General features: G+C 36.4%; 1 protein-coding gene across 6 annotated transcripts in view; it reads left to right on the top strand.

Moving 5' to 3' along the window:
* SYT1 (synaptotagmin 1) overlaps window positions 1-18768 on the top strand; it is a 336909-nt gene that overhangs the window by 117571 nt on the left and 200570 nt on the right. For 5 of the 6 annotated variants that reach the window (XM_074539687.1, XM_074539682.1, XM_074539683.1 and 2 more), the window contains one exon: window positions 3118-3179. The exons of the other annotated variant lie outside the window; for it this stretch is intronic. The gene's annotated coding sequence lies outside the window, so the exon portion shown is untranslated. The remainder of the gene's footprint in view (window positions 1-3117; window positions 3180-18768) is intronic. 6 annotated transcript variants of the gene reach the window in all.

Here is an 18768-nt window from a genome sequence, read left to right as displayed (position 1 = left end):
ACCTTGAGAAATCTTTTAATTACCATGCAACTTCCCTTTCATCTTTTGTATCACAGTTCATTATGAGAAGTGAAGCACCTAATAAAAGGGGCTTATTTTTGCCATGATTCCGTGATGCTAAAAATGTTCTTTACCACCTGTAATAAATGTAAATCCACTTTGTTTCTGTATGAGTTAAACAAGGGCTTCCTGAGAAAAATTGCAGACTTCCTTCCTTGCAGTGGAGTAGGGTTTCATTTCATGAGCATATATGAATGTATAATCTTAAATACAGTGGTTTTGCCTGAACTGGTTTTATTTCAGAGCTCCAGTCCTGCCCCAGTTTAATGGGACTATTGCCATAACTGGTTACCATAAAGGTGACTGGGATCAGAGAGTTTAGAATTAATGAAAAAAGGCTTTGTTGTTCTTTTGCTATCTATATGCTAACCGAATCAAAGTTGCAGATCATTTAAATGAGTATGTGCCCTGAAATTAAATGCCTTAAAGTATCTTCTGTAGATAACATTTGTTAAATATAGATGGCACTTCAAAGGGATATTGCAAGATGTAGTAACACATATCAAAATGTGTTTTTGTTGATATTTCCAATGGTTTCATTAGGAAACGTCTTCTCTTGCAAATATTGAAATGAAAATGGAGCCTTGGAAGTTACTAGCACTGACAGATGCTATTTGTAGCTCTGAAAATATAGTTGTCACTGCAGGGGATCTCCTGCACTGAAGACCCACAGGAGTCCATAACCAAGGGTGAATGAGTTAATCTTCGAACACATCTCATAAAAAAATTGCCTGTGTTTAATAGTAAGTGATAGAAACACAGCTGAATTTCTTTTGTACTGTGTTCATCTTCCTCTAGAAATGCAAATATTCCCAGTTTATTTATCTCCTTATATTTTCACTCTGCAAATCCTTGTAAAGGGTGATGGTATTTCGTTTCCTGAACAACTGTTGAATTTTATTGATTGGTTTTTACTTGTTCCAGATGTCTATTACATTTTTCATATATTTTGGAAACTCAGACTGTGAGCTTCAAAGAAGCAGGCAGGCTGTCTCTGTTTGCACTTAATGCAGCACCACACTTTTTCATAGGCTCACATAAATCTGCTTCTGTGGTGCATAACCTGTATTTTTATTCAGTTATTTACAATTAGCAGTATAGTAAACATTTGTCTTTCCTTTCTATGTTGTTGTTGCCGCAGAAGGAAGCAGTGAACCTCCTGAAAGGCTCAGTAATAATATGGCACAGCTTGACACAGACAGCTTAGAGAAACAGGGAAAGATTGAGACAGTGCACCACAGAGCAGGTGTGACTCTGGGTGTTAATTTCTCTAAGGCACTTGCAGCTACCTCTGCTCAAATGCAAGACATACACAGGGCCCTGAACCAAAACCCTGGCTCTGAGCCCCAGGAGAAGGTGGAGATTAGAGGCTCTTTTATTGAACCCTCTTTCTGAGTGTTTCTGAATTTCAAATCCCTCTGTTTGGGAAGACTTGACTTGACAGCAAGAGGGAAAGTTTTGGTTGAACCCGTTCAGAGATGTTTGAGTACAGTAGTTCAGATTAGGTCTGTCGTGGTCTGTACCAGAACATTTTATACAGCTAATATAGAGCACCAAGCAAGGTGAGGCCTGCTAAGGTTATTGACACGAGTTGATATTTGATATGAGTCACAAACTGTAGGAATCAAACTAGCTGTGTTTTGCACCAGCATCTGAACTATTCTAAACCCTTTAGAAAGAGATTTCACATCAGTGTCCAGCTAACCTTGCATAATTTTAAGTGTTCAGCTCCTCACTGATGTCTAGGACATAAGAAAATGGGCTGTTAGATAGAAGAGCTGATCCCTATGGTTCAGAAAAGTTTAAAACTTAATAACATCAAAATACTAGAATGCTTCTGACTAATGTATTATATAGCCCTCAGCTCCAAACAGTTCTGAATTGTTGCTTAGCAGGTTTCTTCAGTAGACTCCTATGAGATGAGTGATTTCTGGTATGTTATAAATATTGACAGAAATATACAGAAATGAAGGGAAATTAGATTTTATAATTAGTTATAGTTTGAGTCCTGTATGATTTGAGTCATGAAAGATGGTTTGCTGATTAGAGTGAGATGGTGGATGGAATCATGATTTGCCTTTTTAAAGGCCAGCGTAAGTGTTGGTGTTCTGTAGTCTGACAGTTTCAGATAACAACATTTTCATTTTCTAGTTGATGTAAAATTAAAAATACATCTGTCTATCTTGGTAACTATGTATTTGGCTCAGTTTTTTAATTGCATCCAAATTGGTCATCTTCACAATTAATGCCTTCACAGCTTGATTGTGCTTGCCCTTTCACATTAATGTTGCCCTTATTGTTACCCTTATTGCCCAGCAGTTCCAATTTTCTCCCTTCTCTCAAGCAGCCTTTATTAATGAAGATTGTTAATAGTAAAATCTGCAGAGGCAGTATGCTGTGTTCCTTCAAATCCTGCCTTAAAACTCACCTCTGTTGTGATGCTTGTAACCTGGCCAAGAAAGGCTAAAGCAGCTGGTGTGCTGTGTTCAGTTCTTACCGTACAAATTTCCTGTGTGAAACAGCAGGAGTGAGGCATCAAAGACCCCTCTGCAGCATGTTCCACTCTCCTCCAAAAGTGGTGAGAGAGGCTGTGGCTGCCTTTGCAGGCTTATGTTCTTTCTTCCTTGGCTCCTCAGTCTAATGGGGTAATTCTGCTGAGATCTAATACACCATGGGAATTTGATTTTGATGAGAGGATTGACAGCCTCAGCAATGTGGAAGCCTGTCACCTTCCTGGAACTGGGGAGGCCTGCAGGTGCCCAGATAAAATTAGGATGCCTGGCATTTAGTCTGAGGTTTCAAGAGAGATTTGTTCCCTGAACCTGTAGATTTCTCAGCTCTGCTGCTATTGTGGTATCTAAGACTGAAAAACTGGGTTTTAAGGAAAAGGGATGATACAAATTTTCTCTGCTGGGTGCTTTCACAAAAGCCCAGGGTTTTCAATATTAGGGTAAGCCAAAACTAAGTGTGAAAATGGCAAACTTCTGTAGCACAAATGAAACTAGATAGTTAATTTTAAATGGATGATAAACACAGGTATTTTTTTTTTTCTTTCAGGAGTGTGGAGTCCTGAATAAACAAAGAGAAGAGAGTTAAGCACACATTCTCTATTGTGAACAGTAAGTGACCAACTTATATACTCCAAAGCTAAACATGACTTGCACTTTCTTTTATTTTTTTTTTTATTCTTTCACATTTGCAGTTCTTCCAACAAGTGGAAGAAGTTAGTGCAGGGAACATCTCTGCCCTGTATCCAACTTAGTTTCATTTCACAGGGGTAGACTTTTACGAATTCTGTAATCATCTCAGGTAAGAGGCCCAGGTAATCCACAAAAAGTGCTTTCATTGCTGTTCATACTGAGAATATTATGTTTTTCTTCTCAGTAAAAATACATTGCAATAGAAATTGAACAGTAGCAAACTAAAAACAATATTACACCAACATTTGCTCACACGTAAAACTTTGCAGAAAAACAGATTCACTGCTGTAGTCAGATCCTGCTGAGTTGGTGTAGGAACAAAAGACTTTTATGCGTTTGTATTAACCACATAACCACTGGTTCATTGTTCTGAACAGCCCTGGTCATGGCTGTGCTGCTCACTGCACACTGCAACCAGTCTCAGTGCATGGCTGCACTGGCCTCTGACAACTGCACATTGTCAAACACCGAGAAATTAAGATTGTTTACTGAGACAAGAAAATGGGCCATGTTTGTGTTGTAGGTGACATTATTGACATTGTCCCTAGAAAAATATCTTAGGCTGCAGGTGAAGTACCAGTCATGACAAAGTAGAGCACAGACACTGCTTTCAGTGCCAATCCAAAGTAGTGTGCCCTGGGAACTGGAGCTGATTATATGGGTGTACCACATTTCTGGGTATTAACAGGTGGTGGTATCTTCTGAGAACCAGAGCAGGTGGTCTTGTGTTAACACATTTCTGTTAACAGTTCCAACAAAACAGTTCCTCTGTGCTAGGTGCCAATAGAACATGCCTGTTTTGAGGTAGATAATTGTGGACGGTAGGTAATGTGCAGAGAATGTGTTCTTTAGCACCATTCTGCTTTTAGAATATACATTTGGCAGTACAAGATAAGGAATTTTAATGTTGTATATTAAGTCCTTATTCATTTAGCCAAACTGGTGTATGGGACAGGGTAGTTCTGAATAGAAATAAATCTTCAATATTTCTTGAGAAATAATAAAAATAATGTTCTTGATTGGAAAAAAAATGTGTGTAAATCTCAATAGCAAAAAAATACCTATTCTATCTCTGGGCTGACAAGTTTGATGATGGGCTTTAACATAAAAGGAAATGTGTGGCATTTCACAAATCCAAGGAAACACAATGCTTGTTTGTGAACCTGTGTGGTTATTTGTACACTGTACTAAACTATATTACCTGTGGGCATCTTCTAGATATATAGCAAATGATACATATGTACCAGAAAATTCTAGAAAACTTCTCAAAACTCCTATTTATCTATTCCTTTGATTTTTTTTTTTCATTTTTCTTCTATCAGTCATATTTTCCTTGTGTTTTCTCTTCTTTCCCTTGTGGCTCCTGTGGTTTATATTCCCTACTTGCTATCACGCCTCTTTTTACCCTTTATCTTTCCATTTTTGGCCATGTAGTTAGTCTGCTCAAGCTTCACATTTTCTGCTCTCATCTCCCACATAGGGCCATCTCCTCTTACTCTTGCCAGAGCTGCATTGCAGAATGTTTCTGATCTTGGGCAAATTTTAAGCTTGCTATTTCTAGTATCAGATAGACGTTCTGCAGACCAAGAGCGTTATTGCTGGTTTTGGGTCATAATGCACAGAATAATGCCATGTGCCTCTGTCTAAGGAAGTCACAAAGGGTTACAATGTAGTGTAACGTGGGTGAGGTCTTGCAATTTTATTTGACATATGGAAAGACACAGTGAAACTTTGGAAGTTGTTATTTAATGCATGGGATACCTTCAGCCTAATCAATTATGCTTTACGCCCTCTGGACCTGAAGTTTTGGCAGCAGGTGACTGGTAGTTACATGAATAAATGCTAGCAATTCCAGGCAATTTGTAGATTTTTGTAAATATAGATCAGTTGAATTATACAAACTATTACAGACCTTCTTGTAGAAAATAAATTTCACTACTGCAAACTCTGAAGATCTTCTCCCCAGTTGTGTTTCTGTGTCAAGTGGCCAGAACTCACAGGCAGCTCTTTCAAAATAATGTTGATTTATTTGTGTATAGTGAGAAAAATTTAGTCAACTATTGTTTGTACTCCTTCACATACAAATTCTCTCTCTTCTGCTGGCAGAATAGGTTGACAGGACCTTTTCATATTATCCATGGTTAATTTTATCAATCGTGGTCTTATGATTATAAACTACAAATTATCTAACATATAATGAATATATAATTACAAAAATGAAACTCTGCAGTGGTTATTTAACATTTATAATGTGAAGTTTATTTAACACTCTCTTTGGAATATACATGGGAAATTAGAATAATAAAACAAATAAAATTACTCTTGCCTCTCATCCATCATCAGTGAGAACAATGTAACCAGCTTGATCAGGCTGTGCATTCTCCCAGAGAGGGAACTTCATGTATGGTACCTTTGGGCCTTCTAACAACACCCTTGAGAACATGTGCTATTCTTACACGAAGGAATCAGTCATTCTTCTGACACTAGGTTTGATAAATTTGATTTGTGGAGTTGTTTCAGAATACCTTTTTTTCCTTCAACTTTAATTAAAGTCTAAAATTTAAAGTATCTGGTGCTTAGAGGCAAAAAAAGATTGAATTCCCCACATATAGAGAAAATAAAATTAAAATCAATATTGTTCTTATTTTAAAAAGGATAAAATAAAAGTCAATAATGTATAGTATATTTTGTGGGTTTTACATGTTCCCAACTTTATTTTAAGTGCAAGGGCCTTTGTCATTTGTATTTGATATTGCAAAAGATTGCAGATACCTTTTGAGGAGCAGGAAAAAATTCTTGCCACATGTATTCAAAAAAAGGTGTCGATTGTCCTCACATGGTCAGCAGCAATCAGATTTCATCTGCCACAAACTTTGGTGTATCAAAGAAGTGGCAGATAATTGATGGCTGGTTGATCACAGGTTTTTTTGATACTCTTGTTTGATAAAGCAAGTTCAGGTAATGTGACATAAATTAGGAGATTGCACGAGAACAGTGCTGGTACAGGAGAGGGATGGCCAGAATCCAGACTCTGCTGTGAGCAGATGAGAGGAGGCTCGGCCTGCTGAAAGTTATTGTATGGGCAGTTTGACTCCATTATGTGTAGAAAAACTAAAGTTATGTTAGACTTATCATTAGCTCATGAGCATGCAACATTACCCTTGTTTGTCCTAATATCTATTTCAAAAGCTGCTGTGTTTTATATTTTATCATTTACAATATTATATATAGAGATATGTAATGTACCAGAGATAAAAGAGATGAATGAAGGGGTTTTTGGTTTTGGAAAAGTTGTAAAAGTTGAATTTATGAGTATTCAAAAAGAAATGAGCCTGTGATTCCTGAATATTCTGTAGTAATCACAATAACCTTCCCTTGCGTTATTATTTCAATTTTTCATGTAGTATAGTAATCTAGAAGCAGCATGAAGTGCCCTCATTCCTTGTTCTTTGCCATTTTGTCACAGGTTTTGTCATTACAAATTAAAATTCATGTGCATATACTGCAGGCTTGGATAAAATTGTTCATTGGAGTGTTTCCATTACCTGAAGTCTTTAATGAGGTCTTCCCCTAAATTAGTTTCACTCATTTTTTTTTTCCTCACATAGAGAAAGTATGAACTTCTGGTAAATTATATAGTAGCATTTGCATAATGTAAAGGTTGTTTATATTGCTTCTTTTTTGGTTATCATGTCAAGGCTGTTCAGAGAAGTCTAGTCTCTATGGCTTATATGCTTACAAAGTTCTGTGCTGCAGAACTTTATTTTTCTTTTCTTTTTATCATTTCTGTATTACAGACACCGCATTGTGTTTTTTATTGTGACATCTCTGACATGGATTTAGATTAGGTACTGCTTTGAGGTATGCTAGTTATGCAGCCTTATTTTGCAAAATGGCTCTGTAGTTGTAGTTCCCTGGGGCTTCAGTTTAGTTGTCATCTATCATTTTAGCATTGTGATTGATTAGTCCCTACTATTTAATTTATCTTCTGCAGCTTCTAAACTTTTTCTTTAATTGGTAAACACATACCTTTCTAGACACATTTTCAAATGATGTGTTTTCCAAGTGCCCCAGAAGTCATGCAATCATCTTTTTCTCAGCTAGGAATTTAACCATTTGAGCCATTTAATGGCTTCAATGAATATTGCCTGATATTTTGTCTGTTAGTTGGAAATTGTGAACTGGAAATCTGTGTTATATTTTCCATTTTTCAATGTTACTGTGTATATATATTTGTTCCAAAGTACTACTGTATTTACCAGCTGCTTTTTCATCCACCAAAAAACATTGAAAGAAGTCAGTATCTTTCTTAAGTGTAGGAGCCAAATGCCTGGGTTGCTGCTGTGGCAGTAGATTTTAACCTCCTTTGCACATCAGGTTTCAAAAGCAAAATATTAATTAGTATAATTTTCTTGTTGGAATTTCATAAGCCAGCTTCAGTCAGTAGGGTTAACATCCTTATTCTCCTCTGTTGCATTCTCTGTTCCTGTACTTGGCTATTTTTAAACATCACATTGAATATCAACTTGGCTATGATTTTAAATCAGTCTCTTTCAGAGAAATGTCATTTCCGTTTAAAAAAGAGTTGGTTTTTGGCATTAAGTCATACAATGTGTAAACATTGCAGCAGTTCTACACAATTACTGAGGCAACTTCCAAGAAGCTACTATAATGAATTGCTTCTATGATCCACACATCAAAAAAATTTTAATGTCACGTTTTCTTTGCTACTGCAGTTTTTATTATGGCTCTGCCTATTTTTGGATGGGGATATTGATAATTTGTTTAGGGTTTTTTTTTACTTTTAGTTACTGTGAAATATTTGTGATTAAAATCTCTCAATAAGAAGAATTATACTGTGTCATCATAATGCAACTTTGCTGACATTGGTAACTGCTATTATGGTCCCATCTCTAAATACAATCAAACAAAATTAGTAGACATCTGCAGTGTTGCATACTTTTGGGGGGGGTAAATTGGTGTTCTTTTTTATTTTTTTCCCTTTTTTTTGTGAGAGCAAGCTTTAATCAGTATTTCCCTTTTGTTTCTAACTCCTAATCTTGTTGCACAATGCACTTTTAAAGACTACCAGGTTAGCTTCGAACACCGAAGGAATTCATGGTAGGTCACTTCCAACCCAAATTTCCAATGAGTCTTGGAGACAGTCTGACTGCTCTTGTCGTGACTTAAGCTTTGATTAGGAAATAAGAGGATAGACTTTATTGTAAACTTTGCTGGTTTGTGTTTATGGTGCATGAAGCTTAACTCAAGAAATAACTCATCTGGTACAAGTGATTATGAAACATACAGGTTAAGAGGACTCCCCTAGATGGAGTTGGTGATCACTAAGGGACATGATTTGGCAGTTTTGGATCATCTCCAAGTATGATTTTTTTCTTTAAATATGAATTTTTTTTCTTTAAAATTTTATACTATAAATCTTACTTTGAAGAGACCTAGCTGTCATAAGCATCTCATTTTGACTGCTTTCCTTATGTAAACGAAACTCATTCAAGAGTTTATTCAGAAATGGGAAAAGACGCCTCTTAGACTTGTTTACAATTACATCTCTTACTTACAACTATGTTGACAACACTTAACTGTGGAAATGGGAGGAAAATAGGAAATTCAGTTACTTTTCCATGTAAATGAAAATGTTTTGCCAAACCATTAGCACATAAAAATATCTTTTCTGACGTCAATCTTCTGTGTTTATATTAATATCTGAAGTACATGAAATAGTCACAGTAGAATTTTTCTTACAGTAAACAACTTTGAGAACACTGAATTCAACATTTAATATCTTTGGAAAGGCATTATTCCTAGGATTAGGATTTTTGGGTGGGGGGGATATCCATTAGAACAACTAGAAATTAGGAGTGATTTGAAGTGCTCTGGAACATCACTCTGGAATATCAGCAGTGTGTCTGCAGTGTGCTGCTGCTGCACTTTCAGTTTTGCTCTGCAAGCTAAAGAGGCTAAGAATGGTTTTGCTGTGAGAGGACCCTCTGCACGACAGCTCTGAGAGCAATATTGATTGATGGCTTTCATGCTAGTGACTCTTGTAGCTGTGCTAATAAATGAAACAGTACTTTGAGCTGAGGGCACAAGTTTTTGAACCTGCTGTTCATAAAGCACATAACATTAGTTACCAGTCTCACCATTTACAAAGCTTTAGTCAAGTGACTAAAAATGCTGAGATTCTGTTTTTCCATATGCCACGTACTTGGGACTTTTTCTTGTTATTGCTCAATTTCTATGACTGCTTTAGTCCCTCCAAATTCTCAAGGTTTATAAGTATATTTTTTATTGAAAGATGAGATTTTTATTCAGTTGCATGGGTCCAGGGGCTGAAGCTTCAAAAGATAACTCCCAAACATTTATTGCAAAGTCTGGTGATCCTGTGTAAAATGCATGATAGCCTGGAGGTCTCTGCTAGTACTGAACAGAGGTACACTTTGATCTTTCACGTAATAGGTCTCCCAATATCTTTTCATTTCTAACAGAAATAGTGCCCAGGCTGCTCTTTTACCATAAGCCTATTTCACTCATCCTTATAAGTTATGATGCCAAGTAAGAACATTGGTTTTAGGAAGAAGGATGAGAAAAATGGAATATGATGTCATTTAGACCATGCAACCTTAACTATTTTTTATGGTATTTGCTCTTAGAGTCCTGTCTCAGCAGTTGAATCTTGAGTTTAAATGAAATTATTAACAGGGACAGAGTTTGCTTAAAGATCTAATTTTTCTTTAGATAATAATATTTAAGACTTCAAACTGCATTAAGCAATTGGTTAATAAACCACTAGGTATTAAACTGTTAATTGTTTTTCCTGTAGGTAACAGGGATTCCTTTTGGATAGTTACAGACTCTTGGGCAAATAGGCCAAATATTGCCAAATATGCCAAATATAGGTAGGTTTTAAAATGGATGTTACATCTAAACATTATAATTTTGTTCTTAGACACTTCTTAAGGAGAATAGAGTTTCTTTGGGACTGAAATTTTCAAGATTTGTTAGTGGACATAAATTATTTGCTTAAATCCTCCTGAGTAGCTTTCCTTTTCCAAACTGGTATGGTGGCACACAGTAACTTTCCGGGGGGGGTGGAATTCACTCCAGTGGTGAAATTGATAGTATTGTTACTGGTGTGAAAAGAATAAGCTCATACCATCTCAGTGTTGCAACGACCTTGAAGAACTACAGAACTGTGTACTGCTGTTACTTATCTTACTCTTTCAGACTCTGAGATTGTTCTGAATATTGATTTGTCCAGCAGTTCAAGCTTCTTAGAAGGTGCCACTGTGTTTGAGAAATGTGTTCATTAGTACCTAATTATTTTTGATGCATTTTAAAAGAAATTGAGATTATATCTGCTGTTAAGTAACTGCCTCAAAAAAAACCTATTGTCTTTCTTAGTGGTTCCTAATCTTGAAAATACCTGTGTAAGACTGTGAACAACTACAAATATCAAACAGGTTTTTTGGCTGCCCATTTTACCCATAAAAGCCCTCTTTACCTCCCTTATTCATTCTCCTGGGAGAAAACAGCAGCCTTTTCAAGCCTGAATAATGAGATGGGGCTAGGTAAAGGAAAGCTCTGGTAGAATTATACTAATATACTACTTACTGCTATAGCATACAGCCCTATATTGTTTCTTCTTCTGATTCTCCTTTCTTCCTTTGTTCATACTCCCATTTTTCTCCCTTTACTATTTTCTTATTGGTAACTCTACCTAAGTCATAGTATCATAGAATTTTTTGGATTGGAAGTGACCTTGATCTAGTTTCAATCTCTCTGTCATGGACAGAGACACCGTCCCTGAGATCAGGTTGCTCTAAAGCCCCATCCAGCCTGACCTTGAACACATGCAGGATGGGGCATCCACAGCCTCTCTGGGCAATTTTTTTCTAGTGCCTCACCACCCTCACAATGAAGAATCTTTGTGGCCCTCCCCTGGATTTGCTTATTGAATCTTATCTCCCCTTCTAGAGTACTTTGATGATACTCTTCTGAAAAAGACCCCTCATAACTGTGTCACCTAATTTGTTTTCTTGTAGTTCCCATAGTTCTTGATCTTCCTCATAATAGGGATTTCAAAAAGATAACAATAAGGATAAAACACAACTTGTATCTGTGGGAGTACTGTAACTAGGTTGTGACTGAGTTTGCAAAGAGGGGCTCAAGCTGGGATGGTGCCCATTTATGTGATCAGAAATGTGTCTAGACAAAAAGCAATGGTTTTTATGTGTACATTCCTTCCTCCCCCTGACCAGATATCTTAAAGTTGTATTATAGAGCAGTGAATGAACCTGAGGTTTTTACTTTTTCCCTCTGCAAACATTTGTTTCTTTAACATAGGCTCAGAGCAATTTGGGCATCTCTTTGTCCCAGTCAGCCAACTGTTGCTTTGTTCCTACTTCTTCCTTTTCTACCTGCCGTGGGTATAGGACTATAATGTTACATTAGTTCAGATAGAACACAGTAAATTTGCTTAAAATGATACATGAATCTTTGTGCCTTTTTTTTTGGGTTGTTAAACCCTTAGCATATACTACTTTCTTCAAATTATCTGCCTATAGCATGCAATGTCTGATTTGTTTGAAGAGCTTCTGATTTCTGCTGATCAGATATTTCACTCAGAACATTTATTTATTTACATCTGAAAGATGTAAAAGAAATTCATGTTTGTGTGACCTTTCTTCTTGGATGCACATGTGCGTGCTCACTTGCTTTTGCTCCGTCTCTAGCTTTTTTCCTCTGCTTTGCTGGAACATTATGTCCTCAGTTGTCGAACTGCTTTCTCTCAGATAAAATTCCAAAGCTAGATTGAAAGAAATCAACCCAGAAACTCTGAAAGAGGAACAGATGATTATTTTCTAGAGTGAAACTGAATTTTGTGCATCTTAAATGAAAAAATGTGTATTATTAAAAAAGTACGGTATTAGGCTTGTGAAGAGGAATCTCTGATACTTGCTATATAAAAAAGGAGATATGATAAGATTATGAAACCTTGAGGGGTTATTTGAATCATCAGCTTGTTTCTAGAGAGAAAATAAAGCTCTGTTTTATTAATCCTAATTGTCCTTTTATTTGTTGCCATATATTATATCAGGTTTACAGCATCTCTTCAGCATTAGCTTCCCAGGAACAACATCACTTAAGTGCAACTATCAGCCAGCTGAATTCTACAGATACAACCTGAAAATAAGTATGGATAATTAAGCAAGGTATTGTTTTTCAGAAACAGAACATCCACTTCTGTGTAACATTAAGAGGAGAGTTTAAAATTGTGTACAGGGTTCAATAAACTGTTGAGCAATCTATTTACCAATAAAATATTTTTGTGAGTTAATCCATTGGAAATAAAAGATAAAGAGGCAGTTTATGCATTATAGACTATTATGAATTGCACAGTAGAAGGGAAGCAGATAACACTAGAACTGTATGATGTAGTGGGATAGAATATAAGAAAATAACGATAGTGTAGAAATTAATCTTACCCCTAAGGAGTTGCAGCTAAATTAATTATCAAAGATTAGGAGCAGGCCTGACTTTTATAGGCCACAGCTGTAACCAATGGGAAGAGTGCTATAAAAGAGTGGGCTGGGTGGTTGAGAAGGGAACTGCAGTCAGTTGGTTACTTTGTGAAGAAGAAGGAGTCAGTGCTCTGAGGAGGTGCCCGTGAGAGACACCAAGAAGGTAGGGAACTTTTACCATAAAGAGACAATGGTATGGAACCCCTGAAATGAGATGACAACAGTACGACAACCTGTGAATTGTTGCTACTTAAAAACATCATGGCTCTGAAAACGCATTGAAGTCTTCTCTCAGGGTTCTCTAAAATGTTGATTGAGGTGTGAGTAAATGCATTTCCATGACCCTTGACACCACTGAGTTGCCACACTTAATGTGTGGCTTCCAGGAGATGAATCATCATCAGCCATATGTGACTGTTTAGCTTTGCTTGTTACTAGATGTATATTCTTCTTACCAAAATATTGCTTCGTTAGTTTTTTAGCCTAGAAGTACCATATATATGGTGTCACAACTTCTTTAGCAGGAAATTATGACAGGGTTGTTGGGGAATTCATGTAGCATCTTGGAACTCAACGATTTAGAACAGGTAGAGCTGCATCCGTTGATTTTATACTTTGGTGCAACCTGCTGTATAAAAGTTATCTCAGTCTGGGGATTTATAAATGCTTTGAAGGAAATAATTTTTATATGTAAGTATTGTTAAGGTAACTGAAGTATATAGTTAGCGCTTCTTGTAGGAACAGGCAGGAGAAGGAGAACCCTGGGTTTAAGTCACAAACAATCAAACACTCAACTGATCCGAGCAAAAAACACGAAAATTAGAGAACAGGAGCAGTCAGAATGTTTCTAAGTAGAAGCATTCATCAGCTGTCACATTGCTGACTTTTTAAGTTCAGTTATCATATTTGGACTTGGTGTGGTGCCAGTAAAAAGGATTTGCTCATTTATTTTCAAGTGATCAGAATATTTTTTAGGTCGCATGTAGAAATAGTTAGAAAATACAGTAGGCTGACTGGATAAGAAAGAATGGATTAGGTACTTGCAGTGATAATACAAAAGAGGAAGGATGAAAGTTCACAGTTATTTAGATTTAAAAGGAATCTCCATAGGAGCTGCATTCACTTCAGATGCTAAATATATGTATTATTGCCTCTTGCTTCTCTGATTGAGTTAAACTTACTTGGTCGCCTAGAATTTGATGTGACTTGTATATTGATTTATCTCAGAAACAACAAAAGACTGAAATTGAAGAAATAAGGATGAGCATGGTGGTGTTCTGTGGTAAGTTAAGAGGTATATGTAGGAAAAGAATATGGTCAAGAAATACATTAAGGCTGAATATTTATTTGTTTACATCTGAAAGAAGTAAAAAAGGTGTAATGGAAAAGTTATTTGCTAGTGGTGTGTTAGCTATATTGGTAAAGCAGAGAAATGATAACTCAGAGCTAGAAGAATGAAGGTATAGGTTTTGTCAAAATATTAGTAAGCTCTCTAGATACCCTGATAAAAAATTGCCTCTAGTTAGTTTTCTTGTCGTTGCCTTGACCTTAGTATATTTTCTGTTGAGCTTCTGTCATTTTCATCCAAAATATGACTAGCCATTCAAAAGGCTTTACATTTTTCTTCTAGACTGTGCCTGGTTAAAAAAAAATATTTGGCAGTGACAAATACTGTCTGATCTGTAGGCAGCAGTTACTGTAGTCTGAAGTGGTGTTGAACACTGCCCTAGGTGTTTTCACAGTTAGGTGTCTGTGGTTTTTACTGATGCTTGCTCACAGACTAAATGATGTCAAGTGTGTTTTTGATGTATAGATTTTGTGCATGGCTAAAAAACAACTCTTAATTCGGTTGATTTTTAGGGAAACTAGTAATGGTACATGCACATCTCTCAAGTATCTTTCTGGAGAGGACACTGAAGCAACTTGACTGTGTAAGAGAGAGTATGTATTTCTGTGGGTTAAGACTTGACTTTCTATTTATTTTAGAGAAATATCTTTTTTTCTTGGTGAGCACAGTCTTTTATCCCTCTTAAGGCTTTTTGATAAGAGCTTATCCATGGCTTGGTTGCCTTATCATTTTCTGATGCTGCTGGGGGAGTGGCGCTTCTCTGCTGTGTGACATTTACGGACATTTGCTGTTTTTCCCCCTCTGGAACAATGGGTTGCAATACAAGACTTTGCTCAAGAAATCTGAAGTTTTTTGTTTTTTGTTTTTTTTTTTTTTTTTTTTTTTTTTTTGTTGGAGTTTCCTGTATCAATACTGCTAATTGTTTTATCACCTTATAGTAGGATCATCAATAAAATACTGTACTGTGCGGTCCTTACACAATTAATGAGAGTTTACATATTAACTGTAAAGTTAACATGTCCTCTGCACTGATTCACTCACTTTCTATGGTCATGTATCCCTAATGCCTTATTAAGTCATATAAATAAGGAATTCTTCACATTAGCAGTTCTAAAATGTAATCATTTACAATCACATGCAGAAGTGGCAAATGCTTTGAGTGGTGCTCAGCTGCACTTCTCATGTGTGGAGAAGTATCCAGCAGATGCTGTGCTGTTAAAACAGTGGAATCTGTGGCAAGGGGGGTGATCCTATGTAGGACATACCTGCTGGCGCAGTATGAAGGCACTGGAAAAACCTCTGTCTGGTTGGGAAAAGTTTTGTGGGAAACATTAAAACTCCATTCACTTCTCACAAAACTAATTTTTGAAGAGAAGTTTTTTCTCTCCTTTGGTAGAAAATAGAGCAGATTTCTACTGTAGTTAATTGTTGGTGCATGGTAGGATGTGATTTCTAGCTAGATAAACCTTGCTAAGAAAGATGAGTCACTTCTAAGGGATCTTTTTTTCTGTTATGGTGTGTGGGGGTTTTCCTCTGTGCTTGTTCTGGTATTTTTTCCCCTACATTTTGCTATTTCTTTGTGTTGTGCATCTTACTATTTATGTCTTTATATTTAGTGTTTGTTTATTGTATTTGGATACGCAGGTGACTACCAAGTATCTGTTAGTAAGTAAGTAATACTAAGTATTAAGTCTAAGCTTATGAGTCTTGAAACTTTTCATCTTGAAAATAACTTTCTTGAAGCACAGGGTCTTCTGTAGCTGTCTCTCCTTTTGTCAGTCACCACTGTGGGATGGGCAGTTGCCAAAGCTATCACACACAGAGCAGGAGGTCAGATGCCCTGGTGTGGTCTGTTTGTGTTTAGCTGTGCACTCTTATCCCACTCAGGTGATTTGTCTTCATGCCTGGATGTGGAACTCTGCGTTTTCTCTTGTGTGTACAGTGAGCAGCCCTTGCTGTCAGGACAAGCAAGCAGTTCACCCCCAGGTTACAGCAATGCTGCTTTTCAAACTAGCAGCTGTGTGTTACTTCAGGAAAGCCCAATAGAGGGCCCTCCCCCAGAGACTGAGCCTATCCAATTCAAAGCACTGTGTGATGCCTTTGAAATATAATTGCTAAAATGGCACCCGTTTATTCCAGTAGAGCTGGAAGATGCACAGGTAGATTTTTTTAGCTGTTTAATTAAAAGATGCATATCTGAGGTAACCTAGCAAAAGGCATTTGCCTAATTAACTCCCTGTAGTTCACCATTCTGTCAGTTGCTGACAATTAGTAAATATTTGGTTTCTTTAAGCCTTATTTCTCTATGTGAATGATGTAGATATTTATAGTTTAGGAAGAAAAGATCAGTTATTTTCCATCTGTTCAACGATACCTGTTTGGACTTTCCAGATCACAGTGCAGCTTAAACAACAAAACTTGGAATTTTCTCCCATTGTGATGTTTTAGCTGCTGACTATGAGAATCAAAAAATCTACCATTTTTCCCCCATACAAAGGAGTTAAATTCTGTAATTCTGTGGTATTCTGGAAGTGACAAAATTGTGGGTTTATTTTTTAAATTTATGAGTATGTTTTTAAAAGTCTTTTTGTAGGGCACATTCAGAGTCTCTTGAAATTGCAGTACATCAAAGTGAGTCAGTGATGGTCTTTAATAGGAGTGAGAATAATATGTAATAGCCCTATATCAAAAGTCACTATGTAAAGCAGTTGTATTCTGGATTGCATATAATTACCCCAGTTTCAGTGGGGGTTACAGGCAACTGTGGAAACTATCAGTTCTTATTGTCTGTGCTGTTATTTTCCATTCCGCTGTAAAAGTTAAATTCACTCTTTAGACCTAAATTAATATTTTATGTCAAAACTTGAGGAACAAAGAAAGGGCTTTTAGGGGGGAAACGCTGAAGTTTTTATGTATAATGGAGAGCTGCACTAAAAAAGACATTTTGGTTAATGCTAGTTCCCATGGTTACTTGCAAATAATTATGCCATTTTTAAAACACAAAACACTTTTTGCAGTCTTACTTCCAGGCAGATAAGTGGCCAGCAGTTAGCTATAATTAGCTATATAAGAAGTAAATTGTTAAGTCTTGATCTTTGAAATTCATCTTAGCTTATAGATGTTACACCTCTACACTCTGCATTTGTATTGGCTTCACTAAGGTTATATTTCCAGGTGAAGCAATTCTGTCTGGCTTGAATAAACTTAATCTTGAATGATATCAGGTCAATATCATAGCTTGTTATTACGTCCATAACTTTTACAGTAGACTGTGAAAGTCTTTAAAGAAAAGTTATTCTTTTCTAAAGCAGCATTTATACTACATTTAAGAGTTCTGGCCTTTTATCTTAGGGCCTTTTTTTAAATTGTGTACCTAATTTTATTAAAACTATTTCAGTCTGGAAACTACAATGATGAGAATGCATCTTTCTGTGAAGCTTGGTCATAAGAGACCACTGTTCTGTTGCACTTCATTAATAACAAAAGCTTATCTTATTGATTAATAGTAGTAATACGATTTTTATACTTGTAACACCACATTAGCGTGATGTGAAAATAAACAGATTAGGCTGACCTGCCCAAATTTTTCTAAATTAACAAACATACTGGCAGTTTTGCCTTCCTAAGTCCCCTATGTTGCCGGTCTTGGAACTGCACGGTTCGTGTCATGGCAGAATTAGGAAAGCTCAACAGATAGCTTAGAACTCACACTGATCACAATTCTCAGCTTGTGGAGTGAAAAGATTTTGGCACTTATGTATGAAAAGTTTTCAGATGATTCTTGCTGTTTAGATATGTGTGAAATCTTTCCATGTTTGCAGCATTATTTTTATGATTTGTCAGAAATAGGTATAACAAGAGATGTCATGTCACATCAGCTTCACTGGTTTCCTGTTTTGTCTTTCTTGTCATTTTTCTACAAAGTTTTTTGGTATTGGAAAAATAAATAACAAATTATGTAATTAATATGTGATAACATATTCTATTTGACCTTTTAATGTCATTTTATTTCTAAAGTATAAGCACTCAATTTCTTATCAGATTAACTGCTCTTTTCTCTTTCAGTTTAACACAGAGATCTAAATACGCAGTAATTGATTGCATAGCACTTTGATTATTTTATTTTCTGAGTTGAAGTCTTAGCATGTTAGTTTCTCATTACCATGAGTTGATGATGATAAACCATTAAACAATGAGGGTGAGAAGATACTACTTGGTCACAATACTTCTTCCTCATTTTGCACACTGAGAGGGAAACTGGTATCATATCAGCAGGTGTCTGGCAGAGGAAGAAAGAGGAACATTTTGATTGACTCTGAAGCCTTAGAATCACATAATCATTCGTTTCGGAAGGAATCTTGAGAGGTCTTCCAGCCAGGCTTCCTGCTCAAAGCAGGGTCAACTTTTGAGTTTAGACCAGATTTCTTGGCATTTTCTCCAGGCAAATCTTAAAAGCATCCAAGGATGGAATTTCTTCAACCCTCTTGGGTAAACTGCTTAATTATCCTGCTGTGGAAATAGGGGTTTTTTCACATTCAGTTTGAACCTCCAAGTTTCAGTTTATAATTTTTTCTTGTTCTCCCACAGAACACTTTATGTACAAATAAAAGTCATCGTG

This window comes from Zonotrichia albicollis, chromosome 4 (genome assembly GCF_047830755.1).
Source record: "Zonotrichia albicollis isolate bZonAlb1 chromosome 4, bZonAlb1.hap1, whole genome shotgun sequence".
Taxonomy (NCBI): domain Eukaryota; kingdom Metazoa; phylum Chordata; class Aves; order Passeriformes; family Passerellidae; genus Zonotrichia; species Zonotrichia albicollis.
The sequence above is the reverse complement of the archived record's forward strand: the minus strand, read 5'-3'. Positions and strand labels throughout refer to the sequence as shown.